The sequence below is a fragment of the Ictalurus furcatus genome, chromosome 20 (genome assembly GCF_023375685.1).
Source record: "Ictalurus furcatus strain D&B chromosome 20, Billie_1.0, whole genome shotgun sequence".
Taxonomy (NCBI): Eukaryota; Metazoa; Chordata; class Actinopteri; order Siluriformes; family Ictaluridae; genus Ictalurus; species Ictalurus furcatus.
The window spans coordinates 11,975,431-12,001,192 of record NC_071274.1 but is presented as its reverse complement, the minus strand read 5'-3'; the positions used below and the strand labels follow the sequence as shown (position 1 = coordinate 12,001,192).

Sequence of the window (25,762 nt, the reverse complement as noted above, 5' to 3'; positions counted from 1 at the left end):
TAATTATTGTGAATATTAGCACATTCATAATTTGCCTTTAATGGGGAAAAAAAAAGAACTCCGGGGAAATTGTGCATGAATATGTGAAGAGAAGAAAAGTTGTGAAGTCCTTGTAATGAATGAAGTAAATGAATGAATTGTTTTGACTTTATAAAATTATTTGTGTTTTATGTGGCTTTCCATGGTGATGGATGTACAGATTGTCCATGAGAAATAAATTTGTGAACGAGTCAGAGATACGAACGCTGATAACTTTGTGCGTGGGTGGGAAAGAGAAAAAGAGATAAGCCTATAAGTACCACTGCCATGGTACATGTGTGTGAGAGTGACAAGAGTGTGTCACTATCGTTGTGTACAGTATGTGAAGAGGGAAATGTGTAGGCATTTTAGGACTTCCTGTAACATCACAATTGTGTGAGAGAGCAATGATCTGACACCTGTTATACACACCTAGTGTGTGTGTGAACACTCTCTGTAGGCATGCTAATACTTTAGGAATTGGACAGTGCACAGGATCTGTGTACTAAGGGCTCTTTGGAACAGAGCAGCAAATTTAATGAGGTCAAAAATTTAAAAGGTCTTGAGTAACTAAAATGTTGAGGACGATGGTGGAAATTAAATTTGTACCCATGTGACATTCTCGTCAGATCCAACTGGTCTGATGTGTTTTTGGCTGTTGTCCAGGCCCCATTCCTTCATGGACAGACTCCACAGGACTCAACCCACAGACAGGGACCTGAGCATCTAACTGTCAGTTTAGAGCTTACATGAGGCTGACAGAACTTATGTAGGTGCCTAGCTAACAAGCCAGCCTTTAGTGATGTGACTGTGCCACATGGCTGGCCCATTTGGCAGTGCTACTTTCTGGTTTCTGAACCTGTACTTGACTCTTCAGAGCTTTTTTGGCCAAGGCCCATCGACTCATTACTTCCTTGGCTTCATACTCTGTTTATTGGTCATTGTTAGGCTGTGGCACTTTGTTTAACTACTAGTCCAGGCTCTTGTTATCTCAAAACTGGACTACTGCAACTCGCTACTCTCGGGCCTCCCGGAAAGCTCCATCAAACCCCTTCAAATGATTCAGAATGCAGCAGCATGCCTCGTCTTCAACCAGCCCAAGAGAACCCATGTCACACCCCTCTTCATCTCCCTCCGCTGGCTTCCTGTAGCCGCCCGTATCAAATTCAAGGCCTTGATGCTCACCTACAAGACTTTGTCTGGAACAGCACCCTCCTACCTCAACACTCTCCTTAAAGCTTACGTTCCCTCACGCAATCTGCGATCAATCAGTGACCGACGCTTAGTAGTACCTACTCAGCGTGGCTCAAGGTACCTTTAAAGAATCTTCAAACTAACTGTTCCTCAGTGGTGGAATGAACTTCCAACTTCAATCCGGATGACAGAATCTCTCACCATCTTCAAAAAATGGCTAAAGACCCACCTCTTCCGTGACCACCTAACCAAAAAAAAATTACTCTGGCATGTACACCTCTACTCTGCGCACTTTGCTTCTTCTGGAACTCAATTAATGGATATTGTATGGTAGCACTACTTGTATTGTTCTCTGCTTGATATCACTTTGCTTGTATTTTCTCATTTGTAAGGCGCTTTGGATAAAAGCGTCTGCAAAATGAATAATGTAAATGTTTAGATAAGGCTAACATACTAGGCTACCTACGATTAGCATTTCAACACACAAGCAGTGTTTAGCCACAAGCCCTCTGGTCGGCAAGGTGTCGAGGCGTGGAAAAATAGAGCAAAGATACCAAGAGAGTGGTCTGGCTAATGTAGCAAGCCTGTGAGTGAACAGAAGCAACCACTCAATTGTGTTAGGTATGCTTAGCCAAAGGCCTCCTAGTCAGGAGACCGTAGGGCTTGCAGAACTGAGCTGAAGCACCAAGGAACTCTCCAGTCCGGGGAAGTAGTGGCGAAAATAGAGAGAAATCCAATTCTGGCCCTTCTTAGCTGAGTTCAGTTAATTTCTAAAACTCCAGGGTTGGAGAGCACGGTATGGTGAGGGAGACCCGTTCAAACATGCTAGGGGCTCAGAGCATTGAGGGAAGATGGATCTAGCAAGTGACTGAGAGGTAACCGCTGTGTTGAGCAACACAACAGTTCATGGGTAACCCAACTCAAGCTAGTAGGCATGTTCAGATTGACTTTGTAAAGTAGAAAACATGCTCATTATAGCCTGAAGAGATGAAAGGAGATGATGAGAGATAATTTAAGTCTATCTGAAGCTTTGGTAGCTATAGATGTGACCCCAGTCACAAGCTGTTACACTAATGGCAACAAGGTACACGAGTATGAGTTGATGTATAAGTAATGTATGAGTTGAGAAGAAGCGGAACAATGGCCAATGTTTGTGTCAATATGTTTGTTATACGATCACTTTTTAACTTTTTACGTAATGTAATTATATCCTCTTTCAATTCATACTTAATAACTAATATGTTGCTTTTCAGCAGATGATGAGACTGGAGCAAGAATAATGCACATGACTGTTAGAGATTGTTGCATGGGACAACTGTGTGTTTGCATGATGGATTTGCATAGTGGACATGTGCAGGGGAGATGAATATTGAATTATGTTGTTTTGATTTAAAATGCAGGCAGATATTGACTCATCTCACTGATTACTATGACTGGTCGACCTTTCAGTATTATACTTGCAGGTTCTCTGTGGGTTGCGTCATACTTTAGTGTCTTGTAAAGCTTCCTTTCCCTAATTACACACTCTTGACCTATCTGGTGACCTGACAGCAGACAGCTCTCTCTTTTAGTCTTTAAGCAGCACTCATAACACACATTTTCCCCCTCCTAATAAGTTTTTCTGTGCCAACATGCAAATTAATTTCACAGCTGTTTAGCTCACCTTTTAGTCTCCTTGATGGCATTACTCCATAGCTAACATGAGAAAAGGAAGTGTGGCTGATCTGATTAAATATTACATTTGAAGCTCTAAAGTTTGGCTAGTTAGTAGCAGTTTTGCATTTACATTTTGTAGTAGTAAAATAGCAGTAAGTGTTACTTGGAGCAACGTTGCCACATGTGCGGTTTTCCTAAAAATATGTTTATTCTTGAACTATTGGAGCTGATTGAATGCACTAGTGACCATGTGCAGGTAGTTTCCTCTCATATGCCTCTCTCCTGATGTATGTGTTTGACAATATACATAATCATATATTAACTATTTAGGACCTTGGTGAAATAACTAAGTAAAATATACACAGGAGGTGGCATCCCTAGTCATAGTTTAGATTATGGTAGTCCATTGTGTATTATGATGACATTCCTCCTCATTAACGGTGTGTTATTTGATGGCTACAGAGCCCAGTCCGTGATCTACAAATTTTATTGCATGTTGGACATGTGAAGTCTGGGTTAGTGGAGGCAGGCATTGGCTGTATATCTCCCTAGTCTTTTTTGCTGTTTGTTCATGTTTCTCTTCAATTACATCTGCTGTATTCCTGTGTGGCAGAGCTGCCCCCAGATGGAATGGTTAATGGCAGCTACTTCTAGTCATGAGGGGTCGATTTGACATTTCCTCAGTGATGTTTTTAGCTGGTTTTTGTACTGCTTCTTCTGACCCCCTGCAGACCGGTGGCCCAGATGAAGTTGTCCATACAGGACTTGCCATTGCAAGCAATCTGGAGGCAACCTAATAACATGCCCAAACCAGCTAAATTGGTGTTCAGTGATCATGGCCTCCATGCTCTTGCAGTTTGTCCTCGCAAGCATTTCGGAATGTGGTACATGATCACACTACATGAACCCCAAGATTCGCTGTAGGCATCTTATATGGAAGCAATCCAGCATCCTTAGGTGGCGGCTGTATGTGACCAAGGCTTCACAGCTGTATAGGAGAGTGGCAATCCAGACGGATATATAGATGGAAACTTTGGTGTGCAGATGGAGGTGTTTGTTTTGAAAGACCTTTCATCTGAGTTTGCTGAAAGCTGCAGAGGCTTGTTTTATTTTGTGGTTGATGTTGCAGCCCTCAGGTAGGATGCTGCCCAGGTATTTAAAGGATGGAACTATTGTGACTGGTTGATGTTCTATGGTGAAGACAGGCATAGTGGGTGTGGGTATTATAAATTCAACATCCCAGAGTTGAAGCTGTTCTGTACTGAGGAATAGGCTAAAATTCCTCCATGCCGATGTGCAGGACTGATCAACAATTACCAGAAGCATTTAGATGCAGTTATGCTGAACAAGGGGATCACATCAGATACTGAAAGCAAAGGTTCACATACTTTTGCCACTCATATGTATGTAATATTTGATAATTTTCCTCAATAAATAATCTACCAAGTATAATATTTTTTTCTCATTTGTTTAACTGGGTTCTCTTTGTCCACTTTTAGGACTTGTGTGAAAATCTGATGATGTTTTAGGTCATATTTATGCAGATATCTAGAAAATTCTAAAGGGTTCACAAACTTTCCATCATGTTGACTTTCAGTATCATGCTGGCTGTTCATATTTCTGCTGCATCATCATAGGTTTTCAAAGGAATTCTAACTTCCTATTTATTCACAAACCACAGAGATTTTTCTGAAAACCCATCTGCTCAGTCAGCAGAACTTGGACTCCCATGGAGAGTAAAATTCCACTAGGGGAAAGCTTATTACTTAACTCTTAAGGAAACTACACTGAGTATGCAATGGCAATGTTGTGTCACAATATGGAAAACACAAATAACTTGAAGTCAGCTCAATGAGCAGCTCTGTCAGAGTAGAGATTCTTAACTTGACTCTATGTGATACTATGCTCTGCTTGTTTGTGTTTTTCTTTCTTCAACACAGCTGACGGGATTTGTTAAATGAACCGCAATTAGCAGGCAAGTTGTATTAGTTGTGTGAGAGCAGTGAAAACAAATGTGTGGTGCCAGGAATACTCCACTATACCAGTACTGATTTAAACATGCCTTTATTGACTTTTTGTTTTTTATATTTAATAAATTTGCAAAGATTTCAAACAAACTGCTTTCACATTGTCATTAGGGGTTATTGTTTGTAGAATTTTGAGGAAAATAATGAATTTAATCCATTTTGGAATAAGGCTGTAACATAACAAAATGTGGAAAAGTGAAGCGCTGTGAATACTTTCCAGATGCACTGTATTTTTACATGTATTAGGAATTTTTGGTCACAACACGATACATCTCACACAACACAATTACGATCCTAATATTGTACCTAATATACAAATATTGCACCTTAAGCGGAAATGGTAGGCTCAGTTTTAAATTACATAATAGTGGAAGTATAGCAGCTGGATGTAGTTCAGGGTCTATTAAACTGAGTGGAACAATTGTGATATATGGGTCAATGATGGATTAGGATTCTGAAAATAAAAATAAAAATCTTGCTTTGCTCTGAAAGGGGTTTTTCAAAATCATAAAAATCTTGCTTTGGTTTTTTTTTTTTTTAAGCAATAATTCAAATATTTTAACAGCCCTGTACCCATAAATTTTAATATAAACATGAAATTAAATAATAATTTTTTTTAACTTTTTTTTTTTTAACCAAATCAACCAATTTTTGCCCATAAAAAGTTCTGTGGTGTGATTGTGATATTTAAAATAATATGTTACCTTTATATGGATATACAGTGCCCTCCACTAATATTGGCACCCTTGGTAAATATGAGCAAAAAAGGCTGTGAAAATTGCCTTTATTGTTTAACCTTTTGACCTTTTGTTTAAAAAATTCCCAAAAATGCTCTCATGGATGCTCTCGTGGATATCAAACATCATATAACAAACACAGGTTTATATATAAAAAAAGGTTAAATATTGGTGTGCAACAATTATTGGCACCCTTTTAGTCAATACTTTGTGCTGCCTCCATTTGCCAAGGTAGCAGCTCCGAGTCTTCCCCTATAAGGCCTGATGAGGTTGGAGAGTACATGACAGGGGTTCTGAGACCATTCCTCCCTACAGAATCTCTCCAGATCCGTCAAATTTTGAGGTACATGCTGGTGGACTCACGTCTTCAGCTCCCCACAGGTTTTCTATGGGTTCCAAGTCAGGGGACTGGGATGGCCATGGCAGGACCTTGATTTTGTGGTCAGTAAACTATTTTTGTGTTGATTTTGATGTATGTTTTGGATCATTGTCCTGCTGCAAGATCCAACCACGGCCCATTTTAAGCTTTGTGGCAGAGGCAGTCAGGTTTTCATTCAATATCTGTTGATATTTGATCGAGTCCATGATGCCATGTATCCTAACAAAATGTCCAGGTCCTCTGGCAGAAAAACAGTCCCAAAACATTAAAGAGCCACCACCATATTTAACTGTGGGCATGAGGTACTTTTCCATATGACTACCTCTCTGTGTGCCAAAACCACCTCTGGTGTTTATTGCCAAAAAGCTCTATTGTGGTTTCATCTGACCATAGAACCCGATCCCATTTGAAGTTCCAGTAGTGTCTGGCAAACTGAAGACACTTGGGTTTGTTTTTGGATGAGAGTAGAGGCTTTTTTCTTGAAACCCTTCCAAACAACTTGTGGTGATGTAGGTGACTTTGGATTGTAGTTTTGGAGACTTTCTGACCCAAAGACACAACTAACTTCTGCAATTCTCCAGCTGTGATCCTTGGAGATTTTTTTGGCCACTCGAACCATCCTCTTCACAGTGCATTGAGACAGTATAGATACACGTCCAATTCCAGGTTGATTTGACTTGAACTTCAATTATTGCCCTGATGGTGGAAACGGGCATTTTCAATGCTTGTGCTATTTCTTATAGCCACTTCCCATTTTGTGAAGCTCAACAACATTTGATACCTTGGACTTACAAAACATTTTCTGTAAATGTAAAAAAAAACAAAACAACAACCTAAGCATAAAAAGCAAAAAAAAGTTAAGTTGTTTCATATATCTTAGATGTACTAATGTATATGTGTATGTATGTATGTATGTATGTATGTATATATATATATATATATATATATATATATATATATATATATATATATATATATATATATATATATATATATATATAATGTATGTATGTGTGTGTGTGTGTGCATGTATATATGTATGTGTGCATGTATATATGTATATGGAACTTTTTAAGAACAATTTAATACATTGTATTTAATTAAAATAATACAGATGGACAAAATTAGATGACATCACGTCATTGATCCATAAATACTTTGAATGATATATATAGTAATAACAACTTTTATAAATAATAAATTGAATAAAATAGTGATGAATAGTACTATTTATTAAGATTTAAATTAATAATAATATTTAACTTTAAAAAATTCACCTTGAGACAGAGACTCTTTTCTTTATTAAATGATTCCTTTACTGCAGTTCTCAGAGCCAGGTAGACAGACCAATACCTCAGATTATCTCCAAAGACAGATTGTATAAACAACTCATATGTAGGACATGAGTGAGACATAGTCCCACTCTATTGGTTACATTCAAACAAAGATCTCTGTGCCCATTGGTTATACCTAACACACCATCTTCTGCTCTGCTCAGTCACAGGACTTGTTTATCTCTGAAGATATGTGTGTCCACCCTGTGTGTGTGTCAGAAAACTGCTGTGTCAGTGATATGTGATTTGTGGTTAGTCAAAACAAGGACTTTTGGTCCATCTCTGAGAACTGGCAGAGCACTGTACCTTGGGTGTAACTGTTCAACAAAACAGATGGGATGTATGATCATAAATTTAATTAATATTTCACACAGTCTCTCAAGTTTACACAGAATGTAAAAAAAAAAAAAAGGATTAACCAGATTACTGCTGTTCACTTACAGGATTTCAACAAAATTCGATATAATAATGGAATACAGTGGTTTGTGTTGTATTTATTAATCTATGTACTAATTGGATGTTTAATTTTGTAGCAAGTTAAGTAAAAAAAAAATATCACAGGATGATTCAGTGCATGTGCTTGATATATGTACAGTTTACACTCTGGTTGGAATTAGAAATACAGTGGGGGAAATAAGTATTGAACGTGTCAACATTTTGTTCCGGAAATATATTTTCAATGAGGCTATTCACATGAAAGTTTCACCAGACATCAGTATTAACTCAAGAAATCCGCACATATAAAGAAATCCAAACATTAAAGTCCATAAATGAAGTTATGTGTAATAAAGAGGAATGACACAAGAAAAAAGCATTGAACAGACTAACTGAAATTTATTTAGTACTTAGTGGAGAAGCCTTTGTTTGTAATAACAGCTTCAAGACGTTTCCTGTATGAAGAAATGAATGGGCCGCAGTATTCAGGTGTGATTTTGGCTCATTCTTCTAAAAATATTGTCTTTAAATCTTTAAGTCAGGTGATTGACTGGGCCATTCTAACACCTTGATTTTTTTCTCTGAAACCAATTGAGAGTTTCCTTTGCTGTATGCTTTGGATCATTGTCCTGCTGGAACATCCACCAGCGTCTCATCTTCATCATCCTGGTGGATGGCAGCAGATTCTTCTCAAGAAGTCTGCCAGTACCATGCGATGAAAAACAGCCCCACACCATGATGCTTCCACCTCCAAACTTCACTGTTGGTATAATATTTTTAGGGTGATGTGCAATGCCATTTCTTCTTCAAACATGGTGTATAGTATGACAGCCAAAAAATTACATTTTGCTCTCGTCTGACCAGACTACACTCTCCCAGTATTTCATAGGCTTTTCCAAATGAGTTGTAGCAAACTTTAAACGAGCTTCGACATGCCTTTTCTTTAGTAATGGAGTCTTGCAGGGTGAGCGTGAGCAGTGGAGTGCATTGCCTATTGTTTTCTCTGTAACGATGGTACCTGCTGCCTCCAAGTGTTTCTGGAGCTCTTTCCGAGTGGTCCTTGGCTCTTGGGTTACTCTTCTGACTCCCTGGTCAGAAATCTTGCGAGGAGCTCCTGTGCGTGGCCGGTTGATGACGGAGTGATGTTGCTTCCACTTGTGGATATTGGCCCCAATGGTGCTTACTGGAGGATTCAGAAGTTTTGAAATACGTCTGTATCCGATTCCATCAATATGTTTCGTAACAATAAGGTTGCGAAAGTCTTGGGAGAGCTCTTTGCTTTTACCCATCATGAGATGTTTCTGGTGTGACACCTTGGTAACAAAATGCCTTTTTATAGACCATTAATTTGCTAACCCAGCTGATATTAATTTTCACAGATAGGAGGTATAATTACTTTCTAACTACTTACGGATTTCAGCTGGTTCCTTGCCTTACCTTGCATTGGAGAACTGCTTTTTCTTACCGTGTTCAATACTTTTTTCCTGTGCCATTCCATTTTATTACACATAATTTTATTTATGCACTTTAATGTTGTGAATTCTTTATATTTTCAGATTTCTTGAGTTAATACTGATGGCTGGTGAGAATTTCATATGAATAGCCTCATTGGAAATATATTTACTGAAAAAAATGTTAACGCATTCAATACTTATTTCCCCCACTGTATGTAATGGGAATGGGATCGGGATCCCACAAATCCAACAAAAAAGGCGTGGGAGCAGGCGGCCACGTACCGGCATCACCACAGACAGCGTCTTGGGCACAGCTTGCTGCCTGGCAGGGGGGTAATTGTAATTATCCCCTTGGCTGCTGATCCACACATACAGGACAGCTTGATGGCCTCCTTTTATGGGTCCTTTCCTCTCTTTATATTGTTTGTGTTTATCAGTATTATTTATGCAACTGAAAACAGCTTAATAATCTCTCATGTTAAACAAAAAGCTTGATTTGGAAACTGTGTATGCAGACAGGTTCTCATGTGGACCATGTGTTACTGACACTTCAAGACTGCAGTCATGAAACATTTTGGGAGTGTCTGCATCTGTAACTCAAGCAACCATCTCTGGCCAAGATCAGAGATATCGCATCATATCTCAGCATGAATTAATGATACTTCTGATTATTAACCTCCCACACCCTGCTGCTTTGGCATGCTGGTACACTAAACTCCACCAGATCTGTGCTACAGAGGTGACACCTTCTGACAGGGGTGTGTATCCGTAGTGAATAGTGGTGGAAATCTGTGCTACCTTATTGAAACTGTGAGAGAGAGAGAGAGAGAGAGAGAGAGAGAGAGAGAAAACGTGGTGGCGAGTTGGAGAGAGAGAGATGGAGAGAGATGGGGTGTTGTGTGAGAGAGTCGAGCAGATGGCATGTCTGCTAGAAAACTGGAGCGATGTTATTCTTCTCGACTCCTTCTTGAGCTTCTCGAGCCTCGCCCCCTCTCTAAAATGGATAATACTCATCATATGAAGTGGAGAATCTGAAATTAATACAAACCTTTTAGAATTAATTTTAGTTTTTTATATAGTTTAATTAAGATCTCCAAGGAATTTGGAAATTGTCCAACTGATTCTGTTGTCAGTGCACTTGATTGCTGCTGATGTTTTACCACAGTAGGTTACTGTAATTGATTTGTTCTTACGTTTCAGCTAGGCATCTTGTGCTGGTGCGATATTTACAGCGAATATAAAAAATCTACACACTTTGGGTAAAATGGCAGGTTTTTGTGATGTAAAAAATGTTATTATGTTAGATCATGTCAGAACCATTTTCTCCTTTATTGTGAAATTGCAACATATAAATATCAAGTGACAAACACCCAGAAATGCTTTTTGGGAAAAAAGGAAAACCAAAAAACTTCCAATACCCAGCTTGCATGGGTGCGCACACCCTTTTATAATTGGGAATGTGGGAATGTGTTCAGAATCAACCAATCACATTCAAACTCATGTTAAATACTAATTAGTATACGCCTGCCATACATTAAAGTGACTAATTACCCCCAAATAAAGTACAGCTGTTCCTATAGGATTTTCCTGACATCTTCTTGGTAACATCCAACTGGGAAAAACCATGGGCCGGAAAACGTTTACAGAGCAGGTACAGGACCTCATTGTTGAAAGATATCAATCAGGAGAGGGTTAAAAAAAAAATTCAAGGCATTGGATATATCATGGAACACTGTAAAGACAATAATGAACAAGTGGAGAAAATATAGCACGGCAGTGACACTACAAAAGGTAATAGAAATGTACTATGCTGATGGATTGAAGCAGAAGGATAGTGAGTATGTATGTGACTGGTAAATTTTATGGATACGTTTAAGACTCCTCTGTTTTTTCTCCACTTTCATCCTCCCTCTGATAAAGTTTTTACCAGACCTATCCATCTTTATCTCTGCTATGCTGCTGTTATCGCTTCCTCTCTATCCTATATCATTTATCTCACTCATGCTCTAATATGCATTCTGACTGCTGCTGTCTAAAATACTCAGCTATTTAAACCATTATGAGATTTGAAAAGAAAAAGCAGCTGAGTGGGAAGGACACCATTAGAGAGGAGCTGATGCAACATAGGCATGTGGTGAGAAACCGGGATGCTAACGAGCTTGTGGATGTGTCATTCAGTGAAAGTGTTCCAGTGCTTTACGAGTGTCCAGATTCCTCTAGAAAATTTTTTTTTTTACAGTTGCTAATTTAGGTCGCACATTTAATGTTTTCATTTGTCCAGTGAGGTGGTGGCTCAGGAGTTTAGGCCCATGGCTACTGATTTGAAGAGTTGAATAGTTCAGATCCCAGCACCACCAAAATGTCCAAGATTGGGTCCTTAAATGGGTCCTTAAAAGCTAAGCTTTTCACTTGCCTTATTTAGGTGTTTCTTGCTGCCCAGGTGTGCCCTGTTAAATTGATTGTTTAAGGAATTAATAGCTCTGAATGTCTACTCTTGGTTTGAGCCCTAGTTTTCACCTGTGAAGACTGCATTTGTTGTTAAAAAGGATAAACCAACATAAAGTCCAGACAGCTATCTATGGGAGAATAGCAAGCCAATTTGAAGATGAGAAAAGAGTGAAAATCTTTCAGAACTATGCTATGCAGAAGCACTGGGCATAGTCATTGCAACAGTTTGGAATGTCCTGAAAAAGAAAGAAACCAATGGTTTCTGGCCAAGGAAAACAACAGCAGTTGATGACAGAAACATTGTGAGAGCTGTGAAGAAAAACCCCAAAACCACACTTAGTGACATCACCAACAACCTTCATGGGGCGGGGTGAAGGTACCACAATCCACCATTGAAGAACACTTCAAGTGCAAAAATAGAGGCCATACCACACGGTTCAAACCACTCATGAGCAGTAAGAATCAGAAATTTGCAAAGAAATACATAGATGAACCAAGATTAACCTCTACCAAAGTGATGAAAAGGCCAAAGTGTGGAGAAAGAATCGATCTGCTCATGATCCAAAACATACAAGCTTATCAGTTAAGCATGGTGTCATGTCATGGCTTGGGCTTTCATGGCTGCTTCTGTAATGGACTCACTAATCTTTACTGATGATGTAAGTCATGATGATGGCAGCAGAATTAATTTAGAAGTCTACAGAAACATGCATTGTCATGCATTTCTCTGTTTTCCAATGTACAGAGAAATGCATCATAATAATCAAAAAAGCAAGAAAATGACCCACAATTCTTAGACTATGTTCCTATACTTTTGCTTACCTAACAGTTCTGCCAACAACAGTGCCATATTTTAAGTTGTTTAACACATATATTAGGGCTGCACAATTAATCAAATATTGATCTTGATTACTTTGACTGCCCACGATTACATGAACATGATCGACTGCAATATTGACGATTAAAGTTTATCCTGTGCTCATAGAAAACTCAGACTGCATGTCAAATCAAGCGCTTCCTAAACTTACAGCCAGTCACCATAGAGTAGTGCAGGGATGACGTCATTTTTATGCCAAAACCCGGAAACGAGTTAGCATTTTAGCACTTCGGTTCCATCGTCCCAAAGTCAATGGGTTTTTTAAATGGGATTTTGGTTAAAACCCTGAAATAAGGTCTGTGGTGAACACAAGCTCAAAATATTTTCACGTTTTATTCTACAACATAAAATACACCAGTAATACCCCACTCATGATTTTTTAAAGATTTTACGTGTATTGAAAAAGGCGATTGTTAACATGTTGCTAAATGGGACAGCAGACGTTGTCGGGGGCATTAAACGTCATCACACCGAACAGGAAAAAACTTTGCAGATTCAGGTATGCTGTGCACAATTACCGCCCCCCCCCCCCCCCAAAAAAAAAAAAACGTGGATGAAGATTCATCCCCAGAGTAAACCCATATTATGTAAAATGTTTATAAATCATGTTTGGAAAAGTAGTTGGAAGCGTGATGATGGTGATGTTGAAGTCAAGCGACCGTGGTGTAGTTCGTTTATATCGTTTATATGGTTAGCTGTTGTATTTAGGCTTCAAACTTCATAAACGTTGTGTTCATTTGTGAAAATTATCTTGATGCAGAAGCATGTTAGTATTGTAAACTTTTGTTGATCACAGAGCTTATTTTATTTGCATTAATCCAAAAGCCCAAGGGAAAATCCTATCAGTGTGATGCTAACTTCTGGGTTCCGGTACAAAACCTCTCTATTGGGTGATTTGGCTGCGTCTCTCCTTGTGTAAACACTGTTACTGCCTTTTCTGCATAGGCCTGAATTGTTTTCATTTGGTTGCATATTGTTGTATTTGATTGCATATTTTCATTTGGTTGAATGCATATTTATTTTTACTTATCCTATATTTTGGGTACAATTTTATTGATATTTTGCTTCTACGAGACGATGCACTTTAAGGATCAGTCTAATTTTATGCAAAGATTTGTACATTAGCAGGAATGTAGCACAACATGGAGGTAAAAGCAGCGGTCTGTTTATTTAAATGTGAAAGTGCAATAAAAATATGTTGTCCCTAAAATCAATGGATAATCATGATCTCAATATTGATCAAAATAATCGTGATTATCATTTTGGCCATAATCGTGCAGCCCTAACATCTAGATGTACGTATCAGGAAATGAAAGCTGAAATTCTGATCTATCATCTCATTCATCTTTTGATCGCAAACCCAAATGTCTTCAATGTATAGAGAAAACAATAGAATTGTCATTGCTGGTTCAATACTTTTGGGGAGGAGTGTATACAGTACAATTAAATTGGGAAAAAATATAATTTTTCCAGGAACATAGTGCACCATACTAATACTAAGATAATACACAGCCAATATACACAGGAATTTAAATAGTGCAACAAGTGTGGGATAAGAACAAATGTGCAAGTTGGTACAATTGACAATGATTGCATTTGGTGCAAATCATAATAATTAAGAAGTAGTTTGTGCTTTTTAACAATTTTCCTTCATGGGAAAGTCTTCAGGACATGACAACCCTATTTTTTTTTCTTATTAACTTCAAGAAAAGGCACTAATTTGCTTTTTGGATGTCTGACAACATTAAATGTGTAAAACTATAAACTGTTAAATGTGTGGCATGTCATTCATTAATAAATTGTAATCTTTGGCAAATCTTTGCTGTTGTATAAGAAGAATAAAACATCTTGTGATATACAGTTGAAATAATCAACTATAATAATCAAATGCCCTTTTGTGTTGTATTTCTTACATTATGTAAGCAGCATAAAGAACATAAAGTTCGACAAGTTACCCGTCCCATAACTACTATATATATATATATATATATATATATATATATATATATATATATATATATATATATGTATATATGTATGTATGTATGTATGTATGTGTGTATATATATATATATATGCATGTATGTGTGTGTGTGTGTGTGTGTGTGTGTATATATATATATATATATATATATATATATATATATATATATATATATATATATATATAAAATAAACCTCCCTTTAAAGGGTGATTTTACTTTGTGTGTACAATCTATTGTCCCAGATACTGTGATTGTGTGAAAATCTCTCATTATTGTTGTCTTCTCCACTGCTATATTTGGAAATGTAATGTATTGCAGCATGAGTGATATAGCATCATTATTTGGCTCTTGGTTGGAAAATGCCAGACCTGTCATCAATTTCTCTTTGAATTGTGGTCATGGCTATAAACCTTAGAGTAGAATGTACTTGGCTGTGTATGCGGATGATGTTAAAGTTTTTTATAACCCTCTCCAAAAGTGGGGTGAGTTACTGGTAGAGATCAACTGAATTTACACTGTACAATTTAACTTGTTAAAGATGAATGTGCCAGATGTTCCTTTTGTATTTCATCTGTGTCACTTGTCTGCACCTTGCTGTATGCACCAAAGTCAGTAATTACTGTCAGCTATGCTGATGTTATTTGCAATAAGTGGGATAGGAAGTCCTCATAATAAGTTTACCTACAATTACACTTTTCTTCCACTAATTTGTGCATAAACATGATCAGGAGGAGTTCTTAATGTATGCACATCCTGAAGCACAAGAATAATTTGTTAAATTACATTCTGTGTGTAGAACGTGTGTTTTTCATTGTTCTCTTATGTGTTGAGAAACCACTATACTTGTCTTTATGTGTGTGGGTGAGTGTAGGTTGGTGTCTGAATTTCTGAATGTCTTTGCATGTTTATATGCATATGTGCATCTGAGTTACTCTGATTCTTTCTTTTTTGTTTCCTCTTTAATTTTTATTTATTTATTTATTTATACCTTATTTCTTAGTGTAATCTCCAGAATTAGTTTTAGAATAGACCCTTTCATGCAAATATACATATAAATTAGGTTGGTAGCTTCTTCAGCAAAAATGAAAACTTCTGAATCTCGATGCTTTTGATGGGAAAAAGAAATTAGACTTTTATTACAATAGTAACAAGAGCTGAGTCAGTTTGCAAAACGACTGAACCAGTCTTAACACACTATTTTATATCCCTCCAAAACAAAGACTCTCTACATCCCATCCATCTGTTTCAATAAGAGTACGAAGGAGGTCTTTTTGCAAAGTAACTCCCATACATTCCCTTGTATTATTGGTTCATCCTCCCCAAGACAGGTGGCCTTACCAGTATGTGCATATCCTGTATTTTTCTAACTTTGCACTCATTGCTTGGCAATGATAGAGGATACACGCTAATGAATGACAGATAAGTTAACGAGCTAGGAAGAAAAACATACAAACTGCTATGAGGAATGTGTGCTCAGTGATTCCTCACAAGCTGGAGTTACATCAGCTTGTCCTGGTTTCTTTGATTATATACATGAATACTCTCTTATATCTTATACATTGATTATACATGATTGGATTATACTTTGATTAAAATATTCCATATTATCAAAACATGGGGAGCACGGTGGCTTAGTGGTTAGCACGTTCGCCTCATACCTCCACGGTTGGGGGTTCGATTCCTGCCTCAGCCGTGTGTGTGCGGAGTTTGCATCTTCTCCTCGTGCTGTGGGGGTTTCCTCCGGGCACGGCGGTTTCCTCCCCTAGTTCAAAGACATGCATTAGGCTGATTGGCATGTCCGTAGTATGAATGGGTGTGTGAATATGCCCTGCGATGGATTGGCACCCCGTCCAGGGTGTGCCTGCCTTGTGCCCCATGCTTCCTTGGATAGGCTCCAGGTTCCCTGTGACCCAGTAGGATAAGCAGTATAGAAAATGGATGGATGGATTATCACAACATAATCATATGCTTAATATGTTTAAATACTGGTTGAACATTAAGTCACTCTCTTCATGATTGAAATACATTTCAAAGTCATTATTAGGCCTTTGATGGATTAAAACATTTCTTATCACTCTGATTATTTTAACTTCAGATTGGACCTGATAGATTACATAAACATACTTTAATTAATTGTCTGATCAAATAAATTCTTCTATAGTAGCAGCAGGTTTACAGTATATAGTTGTGTTTGAAAGTTTGTGAACAGTTTCTATTTTTCTGCATAATTATGACCTAAAACTACATCAGATTTTCTAAAAGTAGATCAAGAGAACCCAAATAAACAAATGAGACAATAATATTATACTTGGTCATTTATTTATTGTGGAAAATGATCCAGTATTACATATCTGTGAGTGGCAAAAGCATGTAAACCTTTACTTTCAGTATCTGGTGTGATCACCTTGTGCAGCAATAACTGCAACTAAACGCTTCGGGTAACTGTTGATCAGTCCTGCACATCGGCTTAGAGGAATTTTAGCCCATTTCTCAGTACAGAACAGCTTGAACTCTGGGATGTTGGTGGGTTACCTCACATGAACTGCTTGCTTCAGGTCCTTCCACAACATTTCTATTAGATTAAGGTCAGGACTTTGACTTGGCCATTCAAAAATATTAACTTTATTCTTCTTTAACCATTATTTGGTAGAACGACTCGTGTGCTTAGGGTCGTTGTCTTGTTCCATGACCCACTTACTCTTGAGAGTCATTTCACGGGCAGAGGTCTTAACATTTTCCTTTACAATTCACTGGTATAATTCAGAATTCATTGTTCCATCAATGATGGCAAGTCATTCCAGTTTCTTATGCAGGAATGCAGTGTTTTCCTTTTTCCAAAAATAACACTTCTCATTTAAAACAAAAAATTTATTTTGGTCTCATCTATCCACAAAACCTTTTTCTAATAGCATTCTGGCTTGTCCACATGATTGTTAGGAAACTGCAGAAGGGCAACAGTGTTCTTTTTGGAGAACAGTGACTTTCTCCTTGCAACCCTGCCATGCACATCATTGTTGTTCAGTTTTCCCCAGGACTCATGAACATTAACATTAATCAATGTGAGAGAGGCCTTTAGTTGCTTAAATGTTACCCAGGGTTCCTTTGTGACCTTGTGGACTATTGCATGTCTTGCTGTTGGAGTGATATTTTTTGGTCAAAAACTCCTGGGGAGGGAAACAATAGTCTTGATTTTCCTCAATTTGTACACAATCTCTCTGTGAATTGGTGGAGTCCGAACTCTTTAAAGATGGTTTTGTAACCTTTTCCAGCTTTATGAGATTCAACAACTCCTTTTCCAAGGTCCTAAGAAATCTTATTTGTTCATGCCATGATACACTTCCACAAACATGTATTGTAAAGATTAGACTTTGATAGGTCCCTGTTCGTTAAATAAAATGGGGTGCTCACTCACTCCTGATTGTCATCCCATTGATTGAAATCATCTGACTCTAATTTCACCTTCAAATTAATTGCTAATCCTATAGGTTTACATACTCACAGATAAGTAATATTGGATAATTTCCCTAATAAATAAATGAAGAAGTACACTATTTTTGTCTCATTTGCTTAATTGGGATCTCTTTGTTTAATTGTAGGACTTGTGTATAAATCTGATGTTGTTTTAGGACATATTTATGCAGATATGTAGAAAATTCTAAAAATTTCAATCACAACTGTAGTTTGTTTTTTATTTTTATTTGCATCCCGCATAATTGTCACATCATAATTTTCATATTGATATCCATAATTATTTGTTAATAACCTTTTTTCAAAAATGAGAAGCAAAAAACCCTGCAAAAACACTCAAACATTTGCATGATTTTTAATAAAAGCAGTATCATTTGACAAATGGTTACAAATTGTTGCTACCTGTTAGGATTTGTGACTCTATATCCTGGGATGAGCCCCCAGAAAACTGTTAGGAGTTGAAACTAGAGAATCTTCAGGTTACAATTCTTAAGAAGAGAGAAAGAGAAAATTCACAAGAAAGACTGCGCCCTCTCCTCACTACATACTTCCTACACCAACGCCTTGGGAGAGTTTACTAAATGACACACAGACACACAAAGTTCAAATGGCAAGATCTCTCATTTATTCCAAGAAAGGCAGAGTATATATCATGCTTGACACACAACAGAGATAATGGGTTAACTAATGATTGACTAGGTGGAAGGACATATTTGCATAAAATGGGAAGGTATGTAAATGCACAAATGGTGAGGGGCTTCATCTGTCCACACCTCAGTCAACAGAGAAACAGAGAGAAACATTGTTTACATCTAAAATAGTGTACATCTGTTTTCCTCTCGCAGCTGTAATTTACTATGCGCGCGAGTGTTAATAACGTGCTCATATTTTTGGCATAGATTTGCCGCCATAATGCAGCCAGGTGGTTCCAGTGCGTGTGTGAGCATGCGGGCGTACAGCAGTGGGGAGGGAGGGGAGGGAAGCGGGGTGGAGTGGTGCGGGCTGACTGACTTGGAGTGAGGGATGCTTTGCTGAAGCAACGGCGCAAAATGGAGATCTTTTATGTCATTAAGAGAAGTGTCAAAACATTTCCGTTCCTTATGAAACTGTGGCAGGACAGATTAGACTGTGGCGGGCCAACACTATGGTGGTGCTTCCTGAACTCTTGTGATGCTGAGACAAAGTAAAATAAAATGAATTTGAAATGTATTTTATTGTTTGACTTTTATTTGGCATATGAAAGTGTAGAACCATTTTTGGCAGCAAGCAAATGTAGTTGAACTGTTTTGCATCAGTTGAACAGTGTACAGAGTCTAGACCAAATATCTGCTTTCTAGCTGATGTGATAATTAAAAACTCCTTGCTAAGTAGTTAACAGAATATAGTGTTACAGTGTCATAACATCAGTTATTATGATGTGATTGGCTTAAAAAATAATTACAAATAACAAATCAATGTGTATATACATTTTAAAATATTATATATTTTATTGCTTCTGTACATATTTTTGAACAGCATAGTCTGTCATGTTTGCGGCAGATTGCAGGGACCTCCGGCCAGGTTCTGCTCCTGAATTGGACAGCACTCTTGACTTGATCCCTTGGGCTTCCAAGAGCTCATGTTACAAACTTCACTTGAGCTAATAAAGTTTTAGAATAGCTCAAGATGTCAAATGGGGTTTCCCCAAAGGGTAAATAGTAAATCAAAAGTGACAAGGGCATGTTATAAACAGTGCTGGAACATAGCACTGCAGCCTAATACCTCGGTTTGATCTGCCAGAACATTCTGGTACTTTTCATCAGAAGGGAATCCCATTTTCCATCCTGCCCATGTCAACAAACAAATTAGGAGTGGGGAGGGAAAGATGGAAGCAGAAGAATGAGAGACAGATGGTGAGAGAGCTGTGAAGAGAGAAAGTCGATTATGGATAGCAGTGTTTGGGAGCATTGTATCTGGGTTTGTGCATTATGCTCTAGACCACAATCCAGTCCTGGGTTCAAAATGTACATGCATATTGCACTTGTTCTGTTGTATTTAATTAAGACTAAATGGAAATACATATGCATTTATCAAGAGAATGTAGAACTTTAGAAAATTAGTAGAGAAATACTTACAGTACAGAAAAAAAGAATAAAAATTTATGAGGAACAACTGTTTCTGCAGAAACTTTGTATGCTACTGCCAAATGTTCCTATGTTTGCAGCCAATATATGTCAGTACATCTAAGGTTATGGTTAGGGTTAAGTTATAAAGGTCACATATAGCCATATTCTGTTACGGTATGACTTGAATGAGGTTTTCCTTGCTCTAACACCTAGTTCAGCTCAGCAGCTCGTTATCAAGCTCTTGATGAATTAAATCAGGTGGGTTGGAGTGGGAAGTGTGTGTTCCATGGTGTTGTGGTCTTCCTAAAATGCAAAACCCCCCGGAGCCCCAGAAATGTGTCCATGTTGCCGTGTCAGAAATAGAGAAAGGTTAGAGGCGTGTCCTTGAAGAAAGAGTGAAGTGCAGTGGGTCCATCTCTTTCTCTCTTGGTCTCTCTCTAAAAACACATATGCCTGTACTGAAAACAAATGACAAATGTTCCAAGCAACCCCCCTTTTTTATTATAATAAAAAATTATTCTAATAAAAATTGAAAAAAACCCCACACTTTTACATACAATGCAGATCATCTTGTGTCCATTATGGGTGATCTGAGTGTGTCTCTGTAACACTATACCTGTGAGGGGGAAAATGTTTGTGTTGCTAGCCTTCACAAATGTACATTCTTTTATTTTTTCCCACAAATAAATAGAACTTGCTAATTTAAACAACCTCTATAAAGTACCACTAGAATTTCAGGCACATAAGAATAAAAAAAAAATCAAGCACAGAAAACAGAAAGTTGTCTTACTATACAATGACTGTGTTAATTTATTATTGTTATTATTATTATTATTATTATTATTATTATTATTATTTGTAGTTGTACTTAATGTATATTTCTGTTCAGTCATGATCTCTTTATATATTTTTTTCTTGTGTGTGTGTGTTTTTTTTTTTTTTTTTTTTTTACAAGATTGTATGATCCAGTTTTAGGGAACAAAGCTGTCCACATATTTAAAGCGAGAACTAGAAACTGCTTTTGTTTCTTCTGCAAACCTTATTTCCTGATCTGAAACCTTTGTGCAGTTGTTTTTCTGTGTAGAGACATAATTTCAATTTAGTGAATTGAATTTGTTGGCATTTTTTCAGATTTTTGCCATAACTGTTAAGTATGGATCAAGATATAGAAAATAAAAGAAAGAGGTGAGAGAAAAGGAGAGAATTTGTGATTTACATTTTTTGCTAAGTCACAACTTGTTTCAGCCTCTTTAATTAGCCAGATGAAAGGAGTGATAATTAGTGTTACTCATGGTTTTGGAACAGAGGTGGCAAAATGTGACAGCCCTGCTGATTTTGTTAGTTACATTCAGGCTGAGGCTGGGACATGCACAAATATAGACTAAATTGGTCACAGCCTAATAAAACCACCTATTAAATTAAAACATTTTATTCCTTATTAAAATACAGTTATTTTAGACTGGGACACTGTTGTGCATCTCCTTTTAAATCTCATAGAAAAAAAAATAATAAGGAAACCTAATTAGTGTATTAATTTTTATATTATTTACAAATGTTATCTGCAGATTTTATAGAGAACTGACTTTTTATATATTTGTTCATGCATTTCCCTTGATGATGTTTACTGTCAGATCACAGCAATCCAAGAACAGACACTGTGGCCTACAAACATGGCCGCTCCGGACTATATTCCCCAGATCACATTGATGATCACAGCTGTGCTCAATCAGCCTCACACATACAAGGACTCTTTAAAAGAGGCTGTGTCCGAAATCGCATACTGTGACAGTACCTATTGCATTTGATTCAGTACCAACTGCTCAGCTGTTGATATAGAATGTACTGATCACTTTAAGTGGTAAGCATGAATACAATCCGGACCTACTACATCTGCCATGTTCGCAGTGTCAATTTCAAAAGAGCTGATGCACTATTTTTGATCCTGATAGCTCTTCTGCGCCAGTTCCATTGCCTTATGGGATAGCGCAGTATCTTCAGTGTCCAGTGGTTCCATAGTGCAGAATCTTGGCGGAAGCAGTAGGTCATCTGGGTATTTCTTACCTCTGTTTTATGAATACTGGGAATTTGAATATACTACTCTTTTGGCGTACTGCTTTTGCCTACTGTATAGTAGGGTAGTATGGATAGTCGGACACAGCCAGAGTCTTTCAGTCACAAGCAGATTGCGGATTATACGCTCAGTTTTGTCTTTGTGCACCTGACTATACCAAGCCTTTCGATATTGTTTGTCTTTCTGGACCCGCTTTAGTTTACTGTTTATGTCTTTGCCTTGCCTGCTATAGTCTGGTTGCGCATCGCTTGACCTTTGCCTGTTTTTGACATTCAACCTGCGTAGCGTTTTGGATTTGTTGACCTGTGTGTGTGATTTGAAGTTATTTTACCTGCAACTGCATCTGTCTTCATCTCCATTACATAACATTTACCCTCATAAGACATACATTAACATTGTTTTTTGTCCCCGTTATTTAGTTCAGGAATTTCTTTATTAGTTACGGTGCAAGAGAGCGTTGCTTGTAACTGCACCATCTTGCATCACAGTGATCTCAGCTGTGTTACCATACAGAGATACTGCAATGTATATATATTTATCTCTTTTGTTTTCAATTACCACGTGGCAAAGTGTTCACACACGGAAAACCACGTGGATATTAATCACTGCTGCTACCTATGTTTATGACATGTATTGATTGCCGGGCCCCTCTTGAACTAGAGGATGGCCATAACCCCCCTCTTGCCTGTGGGTTGACCACTTAAGAGATTGACTGACTGAGATGGCATGCATGAACTGCAGCTTCATGAGCTTAGCAGCACAGGCTGGCCCAGCTAGAAGGCAGGTTGGGCACCCAACCGCATCCTACGCAGGCCATGTCTCCTAGCTCTCATAAGCGCCGTAAGATCGAGTCACGGGGGGCCCCGGTAAGGGTAAATGCTGAAAGGTAGAGCCCTTAGCCCAGAAGGCAGACACCTTGGCATCTGAGTTTGCAGAGATTAAGTCTCTCCTCCTTAATCTGCAACCACACAGTGCACAGCCTGCTAGTGGTCCTGCTGCAGCCACACCAAAGTCTCCTCCCACGGCACAGCCTCCAATACTGTCAGCAGCCTTTGAGATCTAGGAGGAGGATGTACTCTCCACTAGGGCCTCTGAGAGCCTAGTTATCGGGGGAGGTTATGATGAGGAGGGGGCAGGTGAAAGCCCCCATTCATCTCATCCCAATTCTCAGGGGACGAGCCACAGTACGCTGAAGGGTTCGGAGACCAGTCAGACATCAGTCAGGCCTGTGGCCTTGGCATGTCTGGGGAGCACCTGTCCAGGTGACTCCTCAGAGCACTTTTTTCAGGAAGACCTCTCGGTCTGCAGCTCTCTGTGTCCCACCCTCAGCTCCATATATTGAGGAGCTGCAGAGGTGCTGGGCAGACCCCAGATATTTCTCTCATCTCCCGACAGACTGTAGAGCACTAGCTAATATGCAGGATGCATCCAGCCATGGCCTTGACCGCATGCCCAATATTGAGCCAGCTGTTGCCACCCTTGTGCTATCGCCTGATGAAGCACTTCGGTCTGATGCACGCTGTCCCCGGCCACAGTGCCGGTTGACAGATGACTTCGTTGTGAGAAGCTATGACACAGCAGCACGTATGGGACGTATTGGGAATTCCATGTCACACCTTATGCTGGCCCTGTCCAAGACATTGCAGGCTTCGGTGGTTGACCCTTCTGCCCAGAGCCTGAGCCTTCTGCCCAGAGCCTGAGTGACGCCTCTTTGCAGGCATTCGCCTATATGACCAGGGAGTTGGGTAGGTAATGTCTTCGTTAACCCTCGCTCGACGCCAAATATGGCTGGCCCAGTCTCCACTTGTGGAACCCTGCAGGAGAGCCCTCCGCTCTCTTCCCGTCATTCCTGGGGAACTGTTCGGCCCCGCTGCACAGCAAGCCCTGGAGCACAGTCTACAGGTTACAAAGGCCAGACAACAGTTTGCTAGTCTGCGCTGTGAACACCACACTAGACAGAGACCCTCTATGGCAACAAATATGGCTCAGTACATACCACGGCCGATTACCCAGCCGAGAGCACAACCAAGGCCCTGGCCCTCCATTTCGCCTTCGAGAGAAGGGCTTACCAGTCCTGTGTGCTCCCATTCGGGATCTCGCTGTTCCCAAGGGTCTTCACCAGGTGTGTTGCAGTGGCACTGTCTCCATTATAGGCCAGGGGGATGCAAATTTCCCCGTACCTGAACGACTGGTTGATCTGTTCCCAGTCAAGGGTAGATGCACTCAGAGAATCAGCATTGCTGATCTCCCATGTTACCAAGCTAGGGTTTGCAGTGAATTATGGAAAGAGCTCTCTGATACTCAGTCAGCGAATAGTGTTTATTGGCATCCAGTTGGACTGACAGTTGATGAGGGCTACCTCGTCTTAACAGCAAGTCAGCAACATCCTCCAGGTCATCAGTCGCTTCAGAAGAGGCAGGCCTCTGGTCCTCAAATTGTTTCTGAGACTGCTAGGTATGCTCACAGCAGCCTCATCGGTGGTCCCTTTGGGACTTCTGTCATTACAGTCTCTCCAAATCTGGCTGAACAATCTCCACTTGCAGCTCACTCAACACAAGCACAAGCTGGTCAGATTCACTGCTAGTTGCCACAGATGCCTCCTTGGCAGGCTGGGGAGCTGTATGGCAATGCAGGACAGTCAGAGGCCAGGGGAGTCCTTGGGATTTCCTTTCACTGTTGGTAGGAAGACATGTCCTTATAAGAACAGACAACACATCTGTAGTCTACCATATAAATCACCAACGAAGCTCCAGGTCCAAACCATTCTTGAGGCTGGCCCAACAGCTATTATTGTGCAAACACATCCACACCTATTGAGCCTGAGGGCAATGCACTTACCAGGAACTCAAAACACAGCTGCAGATTTTCTATACCGGCACATCCCCCACCCTGGCGAAGGGAAGCTGCACCCTGAAGTGATCTGCACAGATATGGCAAGGCAGAGGTGGACCTTTTCGCCTCACTGTCAACGACACACTGTCCCCTTTGGTTTTTATTGGGGGAACCAACAAGCCCCTTGGGCCAAGATGCACTGGCCCGTGCATGGCCAAATCAACTGCTGTATGCTCTCCCTCCACTACCATCGATACTGCCCACCCTAGAAAGGATCCTCGGGGGTACTACTAGTATCATTAGGTACTACTAGTAGCCCCCAAAAGGGCCAGGGAGAGTGTGGTTCCCAATATTACGCAGATTACTGTACAGGGAGCCTTGGTGTCTCCCTTTGAGGAGGGATCTCCTCTTGCAGCTGGCGGGTCGAATCTGGCATCCACAACTCTGATGCACCTTCCACCAATTCGTTTTTCCACCAGTTTTTTTTGAGTGGTGCCAAGCACAAAATCAGGAACCAACATGCTGTTCCATACTGATAATCCTCAGCTTTCTCCAGTCCCGTCTTGATGGAGGCCTTGCAGCCTCCACCATCAAGGTATATATAGCTGCTATCTCAACCATGCATAATAGGGTAGATGGCGTGATGATTGGATCCCACACCCTTGTGACCCACTTTCTTAAAGGTGCTCAACGACGGAGACCTCCTTGATGAAACCCAGTATCCCCTTGGGACTTGCTTCTT

General features: G+C 39.4%; 1 protein-coding gene across 2 annotated transcripts in view; it reads left to right on the top strand.

The window, feature by feature from the left end:
• The window catches only part of ece2a (endothelin converting enzyme 2a), a 123,325-nt gene that overhangs the window by 19,516 nt on the left and 78,047 nt on the right, over positions 1-25,762 (top strand). The gene's annotated exons all lie outside the window — the stretch shown is intronic.